Source organism: Ammodytes marinus (genome assembly GCF_949987685.1).
Source record: "Ammodytes marinus genome assembly, chromosome: 12".
Classification (NCBI taxonomy): domain Eukaryota; kingdom Metazoa; phylum Chordata; class Actinopteri; order Uranoscopiformes; family Ammodytidae; genus Ammodytes; species Ammodytes marinus.
The window spans coordinates 24725838-24746188 of record NC_137216.1 but is presented as its reverse complement, the minus strand read 5'-3'; the positions used below and the strand labels follow the sequence as shown (position 1 = coordinate 24746188).

General features: G+C 41.5%; 1 protein-coding gene across 7 annotated transcripts in view; it reads left to right on the top strand.

Annotated features, from left to right (window-relative positions):
- The window catches only part of LOC307258564 (mitogen-activated protein kinase kinase kinase kinase 4-like), a 95463-nt gene that overhangs the window by 17553 nt on the left and 57559 nt on the right, over nt 1-20351 (top strand). The window lies entirely within an intron of this gene.

Sequence of the window (20351 nt, the reverse complement as noted above, 5' to 3'; positions counted from 1 at the left end):
TTGACTTGTCTACAAGGGAAATATTGTGTGTTTGTGATATGTGTGTGCACATATTTACAAGCAGTGAAAGCATCTACGGAAGTCTGGAACTGTTTCAAAAAATATGGAGGACACACACACACACACACACACACACACACACACACACACACACACACACATACACATACACACACGCTTTAAATTTGTCAGTCAAGCTAAAGGGCTTCTGTTTTATCTTCATGGCATTGCTCTGCAGTGAAATCACTCCACCATAGTCCCTGCTCCCTCTTTTCCATCTGTTCCCCCTTTTCATTCTCCTCCACCATGTGATTAAAACAAACCCTTGGTGTCCACCCTTCTACACTGTTGTTTGTTCCTATGGTAACATGTGAGACATGCTGGGATTTTTTATCTACAGCTACTCGGCTGCAAAGCCTCTGGTGGTAAAAGGTTAGGGTGTTAATGGCAAAGTGCTGCTTCTTTCTCTCTCTTTTTACTGATTTTAATGGTTTGACCCTACAGTACAGTATGTGTACTGTGTAATATTTGGGGTTATGGCGTCACTTCTTTTGGCCTGGACCAGATAGTAAAGGTTGCCCGGGTTCGTGGTTTTTGTGAGATTCACTCTGACCCTTAAATTACGCTTTCCATGTCGGTGCAGCTGTGAGGTCCCATGTGATTTGTGTTATGAAGTATCTGGCCATGCCTGCTGCGTGGGCGGCTTTGCAAAACTCCTTAAGGTTCTAAGCCAGCTGTCCTGTATCTGTACCAAACACCAGCTGTGTTGTAACAGTTCCACTCCCCCTTGGTGGTCTGCTCTTGCTCTGAAACTATAAATATCTTCAGCAAAAAATTAACACCATGTAAATCTAATTCACAACTACAAATTAAAAGTGAATAAAGACCTACAGCATCGCCAGCATTGACTCTGTTTGTGTGAAAAAAAACGCCTTAGGCCTTCCGAAATCATATTATTAATCATATTCAACCATTTTGGATTTGACTCCCTAATTACTAATGTCTCAGTGGGTTTTGGGTTCACTGTCTGGATGAAGGGTCTTTTGCTGTGTCTGTTGTGGGACATGTTGGTGACCTCGCTGCCTGCCAGGCCGCCCTGCTGCCACGCCACACAGGGTCAAGTTGGCAGCAGCTAGAGCAAATGAGTGACGTCGTCGTTCCTGAGGTTAAAAATGAACCAGACCTACTGTAGATGGAAGGTGGATGATGAAAGCATGGTGCAAGGCAAGCCCACCTGAGTGTAAACCTGGCGACCGAAAGGGATTCACTGGCAGACGATTAAGGCTCCCTCTCTCTGTCCCTCTCTCTCTCTCTCTCTCTCTCTCTCTCTCCCTCTCTCCCTCCCTCCTCTGTTGTAATCCCAACTCTCCTCTTGCTGGCTAAATAAATCATACGCGGATTCCCAGAGTGGGTTTGTGTTGTCAGATAAGAAGAGCTAAGGCTGTATAGGGATTATAAGCCAGAGCACAACGGAGGATTTAACGTTTTTTTTTTTTCTCTGGCTGTGTTTACACTGCAGCTTCCATATCTGTTGATTTTCTATCTACACATGAGTGACATTGGTTTTTTAGTTTAGTGTTGATTTGGTATGAGACAGTAAAACACGCTTTTCTCTCTTTCTTTTTTACTCTTAGCTCTGAGGTTGCATTGGGTTGTGTTGGATTGCATCATGTGATAGTAGGGGGTTCATATTTTTTGGTCAAAATTGTATTGCAGTGACTGAGTCCTGCTGAGCTGTAATCTGGCCAAAGAGGAAGGTGATGTGATTTTGGTCAAGTCTCATCACGATAGTGCAAAACTGTAATGAATTTTAATACAATTTTGCTTTGAGTAGCTGCTCAGTCTTTGCTCAGACATCTCCAGATATAATCCCCACATTTGCCAATTGTACGCTTTTATTCAGGCACAGTTATTTTGACATCGAAAACAATCATTTTATTGATCAATTAATAAAACAATCATTTCATTATTTGAAGTAAACCATGTCAAACCCCTTTTTAGTGTCTATGCGTCAATCAACCTTGCACAGGATCATTCCGGTTTTTACTGTGCGGTGAGGACGTATCCTGATCTTTTGAACATCCTCTTTCTCCCCATAACTCTTGTCTGTCTTCAGTCACCCATCTAGTGAAGCAGAAAGGCCACAAGAAAAAAACCTCTCTATAACAGATGGATGTGACTTCCTTCTTCGGCTACTGATTACTCGCAGGTCTTTTCAAAATGACTGGCACTTTGCATTGTTGTCAGATAGCAGTTACATCCTCAGGAACAATATCACCTTAGACAAATGACAAATGTGCCCATCAATATGGTCAGAGTGGAGCTTGGAAGACATCTATGCTCATGTTTGTCTCTGCCCTCATCCCTCTTTATCTCCACTATGCTGCCCTTTCATTCTCTCCCTCCCTCCCTCCCTCCCTCCTTTCCTCCCTCCCTCCCTACCTCGCTGTAGGTTAAATCTCTGTCTATTTATAGCATGAGGCAGAAGCAGAGCTGAATTGTGGGTCAGTATGTTGAGAGGGAGGAGGGGCTATTGCTGCCATGTGGTGCATCACAATTTTCATAGCTTTATGTCTAGAGAGTGGAAAAATTACAGTACAAATTGAAGTACAAGGCTATGAAGGGGACCAATGAACTATGAAATTGTTCCTCTTTTTTATATGTAGTCATTCTCGTGCTGTAATCAACAGCTGCACCCTATGCGTGTCAAACAGCCTGTTGTGGTGTGTAGATGTGGACAGAGGGAAATGGTTGGGTGGAGCTGACTCCAGATCAGCAGGTGATGGACTATTATGAGTACAGTTATAGTCACCTTAAAGAAAACAAAGGCTGGACAGTACACAGTTTTGGAAATACATTTTGAGAATGTCTGAATATTTGTACTGCAAATTGATTTATGGGAAAATTATTTTCATTTTGCACTGTTTTAAATAAAAAAGGGATGGCAGGCAGCAGGGTTTTGGATACTGTTTTAAATTCCAGGACAGTGAAAATACAGCTGCCAAATTTTGGTTGATCAGAAAACGGTTTTACAAAAGAGTTCTATTTATAAGCACTTAAGTATTTACATGTTTCTTTGCTTTCAAGTAGCTTTTATAAACACTTAAATGGCAGCATTCAACCATTTACAACCCCACAATGTGTTCCTTTTATACATAGAACATGGTAAAATAGGCTATATTAGTGAGTAGCCTGGTTTCAGTAGCACTTTGGGTGTTTACAACATGTGGTTCTTTATCCACTGGGAGTGTTATGCTAGAAGCTAATCTGAGCCAAATCAGCCTCCCTCCTTCAGTAGCGCAGCTCACTCAGAAGTCAGCTAGCGTGTGTGCACTCAATGTTGACTTAAGGCTTTTACTCAATTACTCTTTATACCCTGTAATCCCACAGCTCAGTGCATAGCAGCTTTTAAAGGAGAATTTTCATCCACAAGAATTGAAATCTGGCCTGTTTTTTTTTGTTGCCTCGTGCATCGGCTCTCACTGTTTTCACTGTGCGCTGTTCAATATGTGGTTGTAATTCTTTATTTTGAATTGCCACAAAGGTCTTTTGACAGCTCCAAAGCCATTGGAAAACAAGAAATAATGTTTTAATTTTGCTTATTTGTTAGAGGATCATGAAGGGAGGGCATTAAAGTTGTGTGTCAGCATTTAAAAAAAAACCCAGCTGCAGACGAAAAAGTGTCCGTTGTGTGACTGACACTAACTTACTAATCATGAGGGGTTGGGCGCCAGTTACGATGTTATTTATTTAAATCCATTTTTGTTGACATGTCGGGTATGTGGGCCCACTTTGAAGAGGGAAATTACACACCAGTTTTACTGCGACCTCCGGCGTCTATATGGCGACCCCTTGGTAATGGCTGTCACAAGGGCCGCCATGCAGAAGACCCTCTTTGTGTTGGTTTGCTCAAAGCTCCAACAGAGCAGGCCCTGTGCTCTTCTGCACTTAAACATTAAATAAAGAAACTGCTCTATGAAGCAGCGGTAGACCCACTCAGGCTTGTCCAAAACAGACTACTGGTTCTTCTAACCTTTAATTTAACTTTATTGATCTTGTGTTGCTGGAGGAAAAGAGGCCATGGCTTGTGTGCAGTTGATGATCTCAATGTACTATCCTTGTCTCTCTGATAAATGACCAGTTTTAGGGTTGGTGTGTATTTCTTGAGTTTTGCTCGAGTAATACCAAAACTATACTGTTTTCAGATGTTTTTTTTGTTTAGTTTTATCCTTCTTACCAGGCCTGAGACATTTTAAGATCACAGATTGGAAGACCACTTTATTCGATTGATCAAATTTTATAGCAGATTATAGGGAACTTTAGAGATGTAGTATTGGAAACACTGCAAATTCCTACAGATTTTGAATTAAGAAAAGAAAAGAGCATTGGTTATTGAATCATTATCCGGTACAAGCAGATACCCTTTTGGAAGAAGAAGTTGGAGCGGTGTGTCTCTCTAGTAAGTTTTGAAGGAAACATATATTCACAGGTAACCTCAGAGGTGCTTCAGTGTCAGCACTTGAATATCTGGAAGGATTTAGGTTATTTATTCCGTGCTGAGATCCTGATGTCAACGGTACTCATTTTAAATTGTATTTCTCTCTTTCCCTTTTTGAGGCGAGATGTTTGTCACCCGTTTTGAGGATTTTCATATCTCTTGTAATTGTCATTGTGTCTATTTTTAGCTTTTGTATCAATTGTCCAAATGGAACAGAAGTGGAAAGTGCTGAACAGAGCAACAGGATCCCGCATACAACAGAGAGCCAGTGTTATCAAATACTTGGTCTAAAATTTCCCCTCTCTCTGCGTGCCCACCCACCCGCCCTGCTTTGCTTTTTTTTCAGCTGTGTTTTCACTGGCGGTTAAAACATCTCAGTCTTAATTAAGTGCGCCTCACCCTTCCCTGCGCTCAGAAAAATAGAACCTCTCTCTTTTATTACGGCCCACTGTGAATGTGAAACCTCCACCAGACCTCACTCCTCGCCATCGCAAGGCCCTATATTTACCGGAGTTATTACCCTCGGAAGGCTTTTGAAGAGGTGATAAAAATGCCATGTAGAGAGTTCCAGTGGTTTGGATATCGCCCTGCCCTTGTGTCTGGAAACCGAGGGTGTAGTTAGTAAGCATCCCTGGCTACAACCTTGTAGGAATCCTTGCAGAGTAATGTAAGAGGAAAAGTTAGACATCTTTTATTATTAGCTTGTTGCCTCAATCTTGGGTTCAAATCAAGGCAACAGAAACCATTCATTTTAACTGTGCGTGCGTTTTTGAAGAAAAACACATATCCATCTTAAAACTAACTTCACCATAGTGTCTGATTAGGGAGACCTTAAGGGCACTTCCTGGTGTCCTTCCAGTATATATTTGATTCCAAAATGACATAAAGTGTAACATGGCAAAGTCATAACCCAATCTACTGACTTCCTATGACTTTGTCCGTTGGTCTGGCAGCAACTTGGCATAGGGTGAGAGCGGTTCAGACTCCTGCTTTAAATGACACAGCAGGAGGAGGGGAGAGACGAGGATCCACGGAGAAGGGAGATAGTTTTCCTTGGCCCTTGTCTGAAACACTTGGCACAGTGTTGTGTTCTTTGAAGATCTCCTCCCTTCTCTCTGCCTTCCTTCCGCCTGTACGTTATCTGCCAGCTCTTCCAGCCCACTGAACAGAACACTGCAGTACCTTATGCAGCATCTATCAAAGGGCCGAATCATCAGTAGAAGCCGGGGTTTGGTCTGGAACTGGGCCTAGCTCTTTGGCTCAGCAAGACACATCTATATATTACCCACACTGCAGGGGAATCTATCTCCCTTCCTGTCCTCTACTGGGTCTGTCTTTGTGTATTTTTGCTCTTTTTTTCTCATCATTTATTTCCATCCTCATGGGCTGCTTTGATAGGTTTGGGTATATTAAGACTCAGTTCATGCAACTATGACTGTGGAGTAGGACAAATAGCATGAGGCAGGGTACAACTCCCCTTCTGTGGCTACTGTGGACTGCATCCAATCCTGCACATGTGGCTAAATTGAAAGCCTAAAGCAGAGGGAATGGTTAGCAGTTTGGTATGGTTCATATGGCAATAGATTACATCATTCATGGTGACCTCATGCATCCATAGAAAATATTGTTTAATCTCCCAATTAGTCAGACTGCATTTCAAGGCTATTTCAATAAAAAGGGTATTTTTTCTTTTAGAATCCAATCCCTTATTCATGAGTTTTAGAAAATCCATGCAGGGAATTTGTAGATAATACATTGAAGCAGATCTAATGGAGTGATGAAATTGCAATACAGAAAACTTATACCATACAGTATATACTGTAGGTATGATCAAGCTAATATTTGTGATAATCTGCCATGTTTCAGAGTAGGTTCAAAAGACTGTTATTGACCTTTAACAGTCAATCCTCTTTAACCCTCTAAGTAGGGCTGGGCGATATATCGAATATATGCGATGTATCGCGAGATTTTCTCCACGGGATGTATAAAATGACCCTATCGCGACCATCGAATACAAATTGGCACGTAATGTGTTTTTTTTTGCCGCCGCCGCCACCGGCACACTCGCTGGTGTTCGCTTCTCTCTCTCTTTCCTGTGGCTCTCAGCCTCACAGACTCACATGCATTGGCAACTCACTCACTCCCCCCTCCCAACCAGAGTCTCCTGGGGGCGCGCACCTGTGACGTAGTCTGCAGTGCGCCCTGTGTGTGTTTACTTTTATCGCCATGTGAAAACAACGAGAGGGGGAGAAAAAAAGACGAGGCCGGGCTCTTGTGCTCTTATGACAGCCGAACGAGCGGGTGGAGGGGGGCACGAAAGACGGCGATGGTGGCCGTCGTTCATAGCATGGACCTTTTTTGTAGGTCCATGCTTATGAGAAGAAGGCTACACAGGCGAACGACCGGGGGAGGCGGGCGCACATGACAGCATTAGAGGCCGCTGTACACAGCACAGCCTGCCCTGGTCCTTATGAGAGGAAGGCTAGTGGCTACACATGCGAAAGAACGGGGGAGGCGGGCGCTTGACAGCATAAGTGGCCGCTGTACAGAGCCTGGTCCTTATGAGAGGAAGGCGAACGAGCGCCGGGGGGCGGATTACTCCGACTTCACAGAGAGTTTTTGGTCCAACGTCACACAACCACGGCATCACATTTATTACGGGCAGCCTCTTATGATAGGTCCATGTCAGCACCAAGGGAGGTGCACACCGTTTATTAACTAAAGGTCTATGTAAATTAGGCTACATTTGCGAGTATTTTTTATAAAATAAAACATAGACTACTATTATGGAGCAAAACCTGCTGTGCATTTAAAGTGTGGCTGCTATCTTCAGGGGGTTAGTGGTGATAAACAATTAGTAAGTGGTTTTAATGAGTCATAATTAGTGTTTTCAGTTTACAGATTAACAGAAGATGGAAAAAACTGTTTCCAAATAAAATAATGCTGGATCCATTGTATGGGAGTGGAAGGATGTGGAATAATCAATAGATACAATGTGCAAACTCTTTGCCATGTGCAAGTTTTAAATTGTTCCAATAGAAAGCACTAAAGAATATAAACAAGATGTTGTTTCATGTAGCCTAATGCAACGTTAGTGCAGACACATTTTGCAGGGACTATTTAAATCATATTACTGGTGTGATGTTATGCAAAAAATAAATTAAATTGAGCATCTAGGATGTGCTCTAGAGGAGATTTTAAATACATCGAGATATATATCGTGTATCGAGATATAGTAAAAAAATATTGAGATATTGATTTTAGCCCATATCGCCCAGCCCTACCTCTAAGTCAACCCTTGTTAAATCATATCTTTGCTTATAGAGTCAGAGATTGCTCTGTTTCCATGGTGATGCACTGTATGGTGCTGTAACGGCTGGCGCTGGAGGGGTTGATGCATTATGAGCACATTAACTAACATGACACACACACACACACACACACACACACACACACACACACACACACAGAAACTCAGAGATACTTTAGCAATTGCCCTGCAGCTCTTTCCATATTGGTAAATGCAAAGGCAGAGTTATGTGCTGCAAGATGGAATAAAACACACACTGACACACACAAAGCTTTTACCATTACTTAACATTATTGCAGATAGATTTCCATCAATACAAACCAACCATACCATGATTTTGAGAAATTGCAGAATGGCCATCTTGCATCAGTGGCTAGGGAAAGTAGGCCACTGGCTGCTTTCACACAGCACAGACAAACCAGCGCCTTTTGGACACGCAGCCGATCTCCACAGCACACGCGTGTCATCAAAATGAGACGTTTGTGACATGGCCGACCGCACACACATGCTACATTTCCAACCTGTTCCCTTCCTCAGATTGATCGGAGTTGAGCAGGCAGACACTGTGCGACAAGCGGCAGTCTGTGTTTGGGCTACTACAGTGCAGACACTTTGTTATCCATTGATTTGTTATACAGATCTGTTTATTGCTATTGAACTGAAAACAACACAGATTTAGCAGTAAAATGGGATCTCTCAGATTGTTTGGGTGTAACATTATGCTGGTAGTTTGTTTCCTAGACTGGGCTGGAGCATCCCTACTTTCACTGGACTTTTTGGCCGTCCGCTCATCATATAGCTGCCTGTTGTTTATTGGGTGTTTGCTTAGCTCTTAGCACTCCCCATTCACTTCAGCAAACAGGGAGGCTAAAAAGTTAACAAATCAGAGTCAACCCGGTCTAGCAAGCTAATTCATTTAGCACTTTAGCCGGACACGGCCATGCTCTAATTAAGCCCAGAATTGGTTTGGTTCAGGTTGAATGTGTAAGCATCTTCTGGCCCCTGTGGATTAGTTGCTTCAACAATAGTCCGACTTAGTTTACGTCCTCTTGTTTCTCTGCTGTGAAAGACTTGTATTTCGGGAATTAGGCTTGGATCCCACAGCAGCAGTAGCGAGAGGATTTAAATCCCCAAACTATGCTAAAGAAATGAATAGTTTTAAGCTGCTGATGCCTACACAAAGTCCCTGCAATAGAAGGCGGGTGGGCTGTTTTATATTCAGCAACCCCCCAGATACCGGATCTGTGGAGATTTATGTGAGTTAATAATGTTATAGAATCAGATTGTCATCAGAGTATCCATACTTAATTTGGACTCATTCACTGTAAGACAGAAGCTATAAGTGGCAATACTTAGTGTCCCTTCCATGAACTCTTGTTTAAACAGGACATCAACAGTCCCAGTCAATCGTCTGATGTTGAGGCGGTGGGTGGAGGTTTTGTTAAGCCAGGCAGGAATTAAGGTGGATTGTGTGGGAGTTGTGGGTCACTAAATGAGCCGTAGAGGGCAGTTCGCCAACAAAGGGATAAAACAGATGCTGTGTAGTTGAACTTACCTATGTCCGACCAAGTGTGTCCCACTGTGTTTGGACTATATACAGTATAGGACCACATCTCTTTCTCTCAATGTAAACCACAGGAAGCCTTAATAGTAGATATACTTAAAATGATCCTTAAAGAGATGAACAGACATTTTCCTCAGAGCATCCTGACAGTGGCTCTTAACAGCTGTAAAACTGCAAAGAATATAGACTATCATTTGAGATTAAGAGTAATTGATTATGATTCATCTGTCTTACTATATATATTTCAGGTTTAAGACAACAAAATATGACTGATATCCTATAATATAGTATATGTAATAATAAATATATTAATAGTATTATAAAATAGGGAATAGCTAATACTAAACAATAGAAAGCAGTTCATAACTAACAATAGGAAAAAAGCTTGATGAATTCACTTTGCCAAAAGATGAATAATTGCCATATCAGGAACAACTGCTACAGTTAACATGCAATGTGTGAAGTTGTACCCAATATTTATTGAAAAGAACTAAACAAAAAGTTAAGCTGAGGTTTATGAGAATTAGCTTTACAGGTATTTGTTTATGAACAACATTTTTATTTGTTCAGCCAAATAAAATTTGGACCTGATGATGGCACAGGCTTACCGTCAGTAGAGTACATCCTCTTAGGATCATGAATGTCTCCACCAAAGTTCTTGGCAATCCATTCATCAGTTGATGAGACACAAATTGGTAAATTGTTGGACCAACTGACATTGCCAATCATAAAGCAACCCCATTGTATTAAAAACAACTAACCAGGGATTAAAGACAAGTGTCTGTCAAGTGTTAGAAGACCCTTTGAGCACAAACATGTCCACTAATGCTTTTGAGGAACATTGACCATCACTCCCTGGCCTTGTTAGTGCCTTGCTAAACCTCCTTACCCTGAACTCAAACTGTAAACCGTTAAGAAATGTTCTCCAACATCTCTGTTTGCTTCTATCTTTTCACAGAATTGAATTAAGCTAATTAAGGATTAGCTTCTTCGCTACAAAACAATGTCCTATCACTTGATCTAGCCTCATCCCCAAGCCTCTGACTAGGCCCTCTCTAACAGGATTTGTTTAATAGCGCACAACTCCCTGATTCATATCTCTGCAAAAAAAAAAACGCAGTCAGCCAAGATCAACACTAATGAGCCTTAGAGAGAGAATAATGAGTCTCCAGCAGTGGCTCGCCTGTGTCTTCTCTCTGGACGAAGGAGGACAGCGTGTGGGGGGGCGGAGTCAGTGTGGAGTCTCCGTAACAACAGGGGTAATGGCGTCCGACAGCGAGCTAATTCCACCGGTGTACTCAGCCGCTTCATCTGGGCATCGTCCAGAAAACTTCAGACCTGGAGGCAAAGTTTGAATAAGCAAGGGGTTGGTTGGTGATTCCATGCTTTTTTTTCTTTTTTTTCTAGTGTCTTTAGGCATTTGAATAAAAAATGCTGAACTTTTTTGTTTAAATTTGTGAACACTCAACCCCAGGAATTTTTTTTTTTAAATCGTGGCAGGCTTAAAAATGTGTGTTCATGTAACTTGAAAAAAACCCAAACAGTCGCTGCTGGATTTATGTTGTCAAAAATCTGCTGTTTACACAAAGAAGTGGGATGACCTTTCAAAGTGTGGTCTGATATAGGTGGACACAGACTTAAATGTTGACCAAAAAATTCACAACTCTGTGGAAAAGGTTGTCTTTTTACTAGTACATGTCCAACTAATACTGAACTCAAGTGCTTCGTCTTGGAGTTGTCTGACAAAATCCTGAACTTTATCCAAACTAATCATTCTAGGGTTCAGGCCAAACATGTATAGATTTATAGACTGAAATTTACTTTTTTTCTTTTGTCTCTTTGTCTTTTCCTTTGGTGAGAAAACATGAGACATTTAACCCAACAACACTGGCTTGGCTGGGTCAGATCTTGAAGTTCAACTCGGTAGAGAAACCTTTTCAACCCAACATTTCGAAGCAATTAAAGGATAGCCTTCTCCTTTGGTTGATACAATATGTCTTGCGTTCAGTAAACAGAGGGCAGATGTAACCACAACAAGAGCTCATCTTCTGATTTGAACCAAGTGAACCAGAAATCTGCCTTCGTCTTTCTTTTCCAATTGTTCCTCCATGTCTTTTCTGTTCTTTCTGCCTTTCCCTGGGCCTTTTGTCTCCCCTGTCGTGTTGTGTTTTCCCTGCTGATCCCCCCGACTCAGAGGGCTAACGGAGGAATGTCATGATAAAGGGAGAACTGAGAGGACGTCTGGTCGTTTCGTGTCTGGACGTTCTCGGACTTTACGCCCGTGGAATTCAGCAGCACCTCCTCTTGTTTAAATGACTTTGTGTTTTTACTTGAGGCATGAAAACAGAATAATCTTCTGAAGCTGTTTTTGTTCTTTTTCTTTTTGAGAAGTTTAATAAGATTTTTTGCTTTGTTATATTTATACTTCTGGTTAAAAGTAGACTTAATAGGGTTTTTTGGTTATGTTTTTCTTCAGGCACTTTGAAGGCTATGTGGCCCTGACGTAGTCCAGATCAGGTCTTAACCCCACTGTGCTGTTATCGCTTGAGGGTTAAACACCCTAGGAATTTAATACATTTTGGTCAGGAATTTGAATACAAAAATATTTTTTAGTCAGGCTTAGTACGATTTGGGGTCCATCTCAAAGTAACACTTTAAGACAGTAGCTGTATTTGTAAAGAACATGGTCTTGAGGCCTACTTGGGAGTTGATCCTTTGAGAGACTCAGCATTTGTTTTTTAACCAGCTGCCTCTGCATGAGTTGTTGTGGTTTGTCGGCTTGGTCCTAAGCAATATCCATTTCCCTGATGGTCATTCCTCCATGTGTCTAAAAATGGAGGTGATAGCATGTTACGTTATGGAAAGTTGCACCAGGGCCGAGAATGTTACCCCTTTACTACTACTAGATCTAATTACAACGGCTATGTAACAGTGCCTGTCTCTCTACCTGTCTCACTTCTCTAGGTCACTATGTAACCGTCTATGTATCTGTCTTTAACTCTTTAACTGCCTTACTTCTTGCTATATATATTTTTTTAAATCCTTATAAGGAGGGAACCAAATATATTGGTATTCACTTCATATCTTCTATCAGAATTGTTTCATTTGGAACACTTGTTATTGATGTCAAAACCGGAAGTTCCATATTGATTCCTTCCTTATGTGTGTGTGGTTCTTATCAGGCTAGCAAAGAGGCGGACACTCGGCTAGTGTTTTTGTTGCACCACAGCGATCAATAGAGATTTATAATTGACCAGCCTCTCTGTTTCTACTAAGTCTGTCTGTGTGTCCGTCCCTGGAGTGAGGCTGTTTTCTTGGCCTACATACACAGAGTGTCCTGTTTAAACCCTGAGGCACAGACACTGAGCTTAAAAGCAACATCTCTTCCCTCCTCACTAATGGTTTTCCACGTAAGGTTTATTTGACATTCGAAAAATAAAAATATAAATTTTTGCAGGCTGGGCAGCCATGAATAGAATATTCTTCCCAAGAGCAAGATTTTTCTGAAAAAATATCAAACCGATTGGTTGCTTGACTCGTAATGATGAGGATTTGCTGATTTCTCTCAATCTCATTTGCTGGTTCTAGCTTGGACAATTTGAAGTTGCTACCTTGGGTTGTTTGATTGGAATACTGATCTATTTCCAAAAAATTAGACACGGGTCCAGATAAATGGTTAATTAATGATTAATTGCAGCAACGCTTCCAGATATAGATTCATGCCAGGAATGATACCAGTATAAATTGCTACTTCCTGTCTGGAAAGTAGAATTCTTGGAACAGGCTGTTGTGTCTGCTCACTCTGTGCATAATAACTGTGTGATAACTTAAATTCCTAAGCTATGGCCTCTGGAGGTGATTTAGTGTGCTTGAATCAATTATGAAATAACCAAATGAGCATTGTATTATATATCCCCCATAAAGTAAACAAAGCTTTTACACCGGATTGTAAATGCAAAAAGAAGCACTACAGAACCTGTGGTAACCATGAAACTCTGTTGCTGATGATGACATGTGACGGGATGGACAGAATTCAGCTGCCGTCAGTTAATTCATCTGGAACCATTCAGAAATATTTGAATAACTCCTCTGGACCCCATCATGTTTTTTTTAAAAACGTTTTTGTCATAGAGAGAGAGAGTGTGTGTGTGTGTGTGTGTGTGTGTGTGCGCATGTGTTTCTTTGAGTTGTGTAGTAAAGCTTGTAATATAATGGTGTTGAGTATGTGAAAAACAGCCTCAAGCATGGAAACCAATCATTATAACGATAATTAACAGCATTTTCATAACTAGACGCCTCACTGGTTTCGATCAATGAAGAGTTGTTATCAAGATGGTTTTCACAGTTGCTGAGCTGCAGAAATAGAGAGTGTGTTTGTCTGTGTTTGTGTCTCTCCATGTGCCTGTGTCAGTTTGTTGTTGTTGTGTGTGTGTGTGTTAGTGTTTGTCCTTCTTTTTGCATTCATCCATTTTACTGTGTGTGTGTGTGTGTCAAAGCTTGCACCTGGCTCTTCGTCTGTGCCTCAAAGCCCAGAGGGGTGCAATAAAGAACGCCTTGTCCCAAAAAAACATGATGAATACACACACACACACACACACACACTCCTAATGCCCAGCCGAGGTGTATGTCCAAATGTAAGCTAAAGACAAAATATATAGTTGTGTTGACAGATCATTATGTGAAAGTATATAAAGTTGGTGAGGATACATGCGTGTGAGACTCTTCTCGTTTGTGTGTGTGTGTGTTAGTCTGGGATGACTCCACTCTGCTGGCATTTCCTTGGGGGGGAAGTCGCGCAGCTCCCTTTTTCCCCGTCTTAATTCTAACGGGCTTCCATCTCCACACACATACACACAACAACACACAAAACACACACACACACACGCACACTGGCACTCAACCTCCTTCCTCTCCTTCCTCCTCCTCCTCCTGCTCATCTTCACCGATCACACTTTCCTTCTTTCCCCAGACTCCTTGTTTTCTTTCAGTAGCTTGATAAAGCACGGAGAACAGATTTCCTAAGGCCAAAAAACAGCATACATTTTTTTTATGTGATAATATACTGGGGACAGCTTGTGTGAACACAACAATGACATCATCAAGCAGTTGCTTTTTAACACTTAAGTTTTTTTTAAAGGCTTTGTCTCTGGACACAGCTGCGGCCAAAACAAGGTCATTTGATACATCGTTATTACAAAAACTATTGGTTACGGACGCTTTAAAGACAAACAGCTGGTGTTTTCATCATCTGCAGTTCATAAAGGAGCATTCTGGTGTTTTTTACAGCTTGTATCTTTGTGTCATTTAGAACAGTTGTATTTGAACGTTAATTATTTAAACATAAACCAGCAAATCCAAACTGGCAAAACACTTGACTTACAACAACTCCATACTATTCTCGTATCCCCCTTTTTCGACACGTAGCAAGGAAACTGACCACAGATCAGTATCTAGTAGGTTCAGCTTTGGTCTCTTTTAATGAGAAACCCAGATCACTGGCTTCCTTCCTTCCCCCCTTATAGGTTGAAGCTATAGTTCAAAGGTCACACCAGCTGAAGGATCATGGGGGGGCCATAGCTTATGAACTCCGGGGTCAGGAATTAGGGACCTCATTAAAGTTGTTGTCTGTTGCCTTGATCAGTTCTAATTGGAGAGAGGAGTGAGTGATCAGATTGATGAAAACTTTGAAGGTTAACACATGATTGAGCCTGTCCACTGAATGTCCACTTTGGGGCTCATTTGGGCTTGACAATTGCTCTTTCTATCACCTTGTTTCATCTTTTCAAAAAGCTGCTGCTAATGTACTTTAAGATGTCTGTGAAACTGTCAGCACATAAACAAACACCTCCAAATGGGCAGCATGTTAGAGGTTGACATAAACGTTTGGACTAAAGCTTCTGCTGAATGCTCCACTGTATTCATCAGCTAGTCACTGATAATGTCTGTCTGCTGTTTGATGGCCCACATGGTCACTGTTAAATTAGACTAATGATATTAATTAAATCACGTTCATAAGAATAAAGTCTAAATCTTTGTCTGGTCAACTTTAGCTGTTATGTGTTGAAGCTTGTGTGAGTGTAAAAACCCATTCACACAAGTGGAGCTAATGATCTGTGGGGGCTGGGCAGTGTTAGCAAACAACGTCTGATAAAAGTGACTTCTGGCTTTAGGGGGGAGGAGACCAGTGAGTCAGTGATGCACTGAAACCAAAGCAGAGCCTCTGAATTCATCAGCACGTACACATGTGACCTTTTAAAGCCCAAAAGCTCTCGGCATTGCTGACTGGGCATTGTATTTGTGTTTTGCGTTCACTCTAAATACTTGGTTAAAGGTAGAGTCAGCGATTCTGGAGAGATTGTTGTCAAAATCACTTTTTGTCAAAATCAGTGAATATCCCCACGATCCACTACCTGTTGGTACTGTGTGTTTGCTGAAAAAATATATAAAACATTTTAAATACATAAAAAAAAAATGTACATACTGTTTTACATAGCCTAGGCAGTGTATTAACACCAGAATTGTTTTTTTCAGCACACACACACATTACGTACAGGTTATATATCGTGAGGAGATATTCACTGATTTTGACAACGTGATTTTGACAACAAGCATTCCCCGCGAATCGCTGACTCCACCTTTTAAATTCATTTGTAGCTTCACGTCCATTGCTCAACAGGAGCTTAAACCAAGGTATTTATGCTTATCTCAGACATGACCTAAAGCAAAGTTTCGCCCACCAATAAAAGCGTGCCCTAAAGAGCGTCTGAAAGATTTGTTGAGACCACGTGAACCTAATAGACAGTCAGTACTGAAACCACCACTGCCAAGGCCTCTCACCTCCTGAGCCCTCCGGAGTTTTTCCGTTATCAAGGGAAACTGTGGTCCAGAGTTCCCACACAGGGACTTGGCTTGCCAGGGTGCTGATAGATAGATCATGGTGCTGCTAGTCATGGGAGAGTCGGATGACAGGAGGCTTACATCATGTTTGAATGGAGCGTGGAGTCAGCTGGGAGGTGTTAACAGACAGTTTCAATAACTGCATTATTCATGCTTATAACATTCACGGTTATGACTCTTTCAGTTTTCAATCTATTTGATCTTTTGTTTTAGGAAACAGCAGCCATGCAGATGTGCTGTTAAAAAAGAACCAGAGCTGCTTTGATTTCCAGTTTTGGCTTTTGTTCTAATTCCTAGAAAAAAATGTAACGTGGCCTCAGCCTTAGTGTCAGTGAAGAACTTGTAATTCTCCCTGGTTAATGTCTGGTTGAGGAGGGAAAGGTGAAGAGGTTCAGTCATTACTAATGAGTCTAGTTGTCTGTGGGCTAAAAGCACTCAGTCACTGCTGTTTACAGGACAGTTGGAAACTCTGTTTGGATCTCTGATTCTCCATTTAACAATATAAAATGTATCATATACTGAAATGATGTGATTTAGTTTATTTGAAATGGTAAAACATATTTTTTTACAAACTGGCATCCTTGTTCAGCTTGAGCTCCTGTACTTTCTGTTGTATTCCTTATCAGTTATTGCCAAATGGATATCATGAGGGATAGAAATGGTGGGAAATAACTGTGAAATTAAAAATGATGGTTGAAGAAAATATCCCTGAATTTCCTTGAAGCGACAGAAAGCTCCGGCAGCTGAATGGTTTCTCCTCTTCTGACAAACTAATGGACTGTCTGTCCCTGTATGCTTTTTCTTTTTTGTATGAGTCCGTTTTGGTCAGGTGTGTGTGAGTGTGTGTCTAGTTCCTGAACAAAGGAACCAGAGGAGAAGATGATGTCATCTATTAGCCGTTGTGTGACTGTGTGTGTGTGTGTGTGTGCACATGAGTGTGTGTATGTGTGTGTCTGCGGTGGTTGGGGGGATTCTGTAATTATTGCAGCCTGCGTTCTGAGGTCACGTTTTTCACACGCAAAGAGCAGAACACACACACACAGAAACACACTAAAATCTTTTCATCATTGTAATGTTGTCAATTGTTTCCTTCTGTCAGACAATCGCATTCCTATGTCATTTTACTTACACGCACACGTGCGTGCGTGCGTGCGTGCGTGCGTGCGCACACACGACAGCATGACAGCTGAAATATGCTGGGTACCTACGTCCTCGCAAACCCCCCCCCCCCCCCACACACACACACACACACACACACACACTGAAACACAAACGGAGCATGTTGTTTAACAGATAGTGTGGACAGACTGAATAGGCAGTAAGCCAGGAGAAGGGTCAGAGGTCATATTCTGTTCTGTGTGGATCGTCAAAAATAATGTGTGTTTGTGTGTGTGTGTCATGAGTAAGAAAGAGAAGACTCAGCAGTGCTTCAGTAAGATGGATGCTGGAGTTTAATGGACGCTGTGGTGGAGGTCGGTAACAGACACACACACTTGAGTCGAGTACATTCCCATTAACACTCCACAGTTTATGGATAACCAACTGACTTTGAAGGACTTTGGCCAGTTTTTTTTTTGTTTCCTTTTGGATTTGGACCGAGTTGGTTAAGGTAAAAGATATGTCCATTTATTTATTATATCTTGCAGCAACAAATGAACGTGACAGGTGACCCTTTAGCGAAATAGTAACTTCATTTGTTTGGGGGGACCATTAGAAAATCTGAAAAACAGGCCTATTGTCCTGAGTCCCGACATATTATCACCTTATAGAGGCATAATGGCCAACTATTACCTAAGTCTACATCTAGTAGACAAGAAGAAAGTCAGTCAATCATTTGGAGTTGTGTGTCTGGCTACATGATGAATTTTAGTTTAGATTTTTTTTTCTCCACCATCTCCTGGGAAATCATGTGGCTGCAAGATTTTCCACTATGTCCAACAGCTGGTCGGTAGCTAACTCAGTCTGTCTGCTGTTTCCAAATGAGATAGATGAGATCATGAAATGTGTCTTGATTAAACCCAAAAAGCGAGCTAAAAACGGCTAAAAATGTGCAGGTGATATATATGGTGGTGATAATGCAGTGGTCGTCATTGCCAACGACCCTGTTCACATAACAAATAGTCATATGATTAAGTGTTACTGTAAGAACTGTTCAGTGATGCCTCTTGATGAGTCTTAAAGGCTTTGCTATTTAGAGCTTTTGTCTCAAAGGTAAATGGTCATAAATTCAACACAGGATTTAAAAATCCCCACTCTGTTAATATCTGTCTGCACTGAAACTGGTGTGTTTACCTTTCCCTTCCTCTTTCCATTTGCTCCACTTGGCCCCCTCCCTCAAATGTCACTCCCTTTGTTTTCTCATAGCTGATAGTGTTCAACATATTGTCAGCCCACTTAGTTTTGTCTTTTCTCTATTTCGGCCCTTGCACACTACCGCCAGTCAGATTCAGATTTCAATATCACTATATGAAAAACCTCACGTGTCATCTCCCACTATCTTTTTTTCTTTATTTTATTCTCGGTCTGCTAGTTACATCATGAGCTTTGACTCCAGAGTTTCATCCTTCACCGCTCCATTCCCATACTTTGGTTCTCACAGTTTGCACAGCAGAGATTTGCTTCCTCGTCATTTGACAGAGGATGAGGAATATCTTTATATACACACACACACACACATACACATACACACACACACACACACACACACACACACACACACACACACACACACACACACACACACACACACACACACACACACACACACACACACACACACACACACACACACACACACACACACACACACACACACACACACACACACACACACACACACACACACACACACACCCTCTGGCTCAAAATGGGTTAATCCCTCATCACTCAAAAACTGTGGTCCCGCTCCAACTCATTCGGGAACCGGGGGGCCAGTAGCTCGGGTGTCGCGGTCCCGATTCACACAAAGGAAACCCGATCATGTGGCAGTTCAGACACACACATGCAAACCCATGGGCTACAAACATGATGCAGACGTTAAAAGATTGCACACATATCAACACTCACTTTCTCTCTCTCTCTCTGTCTCTCTCTGTCTATCTCTGTCTATCCTCTCCCGCTTACCATCTGTGAAAACATTTGAGCTAACGTTTTGAACCCACACACATAACCGAACCATCATTGTAAAGTTGTAGAGGGAAAATTGGACCTTTTTAACAACACGGTCTCTGTCCATTGTTGTGTGTGTTTCAATGAGGTGGACTGTATTCCTTGTTGCTGTTTTCGCTGATTGGTGTTCACTGAAATGAATCCAGAGTGGACTTTTATGACAACAGTATGGCTGTGTCAGTGGTTGCTATGGCTTCTCATTGACTTACTGTATGTGTTAACTTGTTAGCATACGAGATCTTCTGCAGTTACTCTAGAGGCAAATGGCTAAACGCTAACAAGACTTTGAAGGGTTCCATGTTTGCAGTAATTCTTCCTTCCACACTGACCAATGGCACCAATGCTCCCCTCCTTTTCTGCACATGAATGCAGTATAGAGTTCAGCCGAAGCTAATGTGACATTTCACCAGTCTGGCTTTTTAAAATGCAAGTTGTCATTTGCCACAGTTACGGTCATTTGTAACACATTTTCCTCAATTTTTTACTGAGATTATGTTCATGGTTGTTGTGCCGTTTTGTCGAGACCATAGAGTTTTGATTAACTTAGGGGTTTGAATGTTTAGTCTAGCCTAAATAAATCTAGTTAATAAGAGAGTGTTGGTTGAATTGCTGACTTGCTGTGTTTGCTCTGTTAAGTAAATGCTAAAAGTTTGGACAATGCGGCCTCTGATTGTCCATGCTTATTCTAGAAAAGACTTTGTGACACTTTGTTCCTATGTGCAGCCGAACCCTGGCATATGAAACTACTGTCTGGGTATTTTTTCGATTACTACCACCAACAATTTGCGTTTCAATATGCTTGTCTGTGCTGTAAATTAAACACTTTTTGGCGTCTTTCACCAAAACCAAAAAAGAAAAGAAAATGCCATTATTGATGTTATATTGTGCTCTTAATTGTCCTGTAAATTACGTAT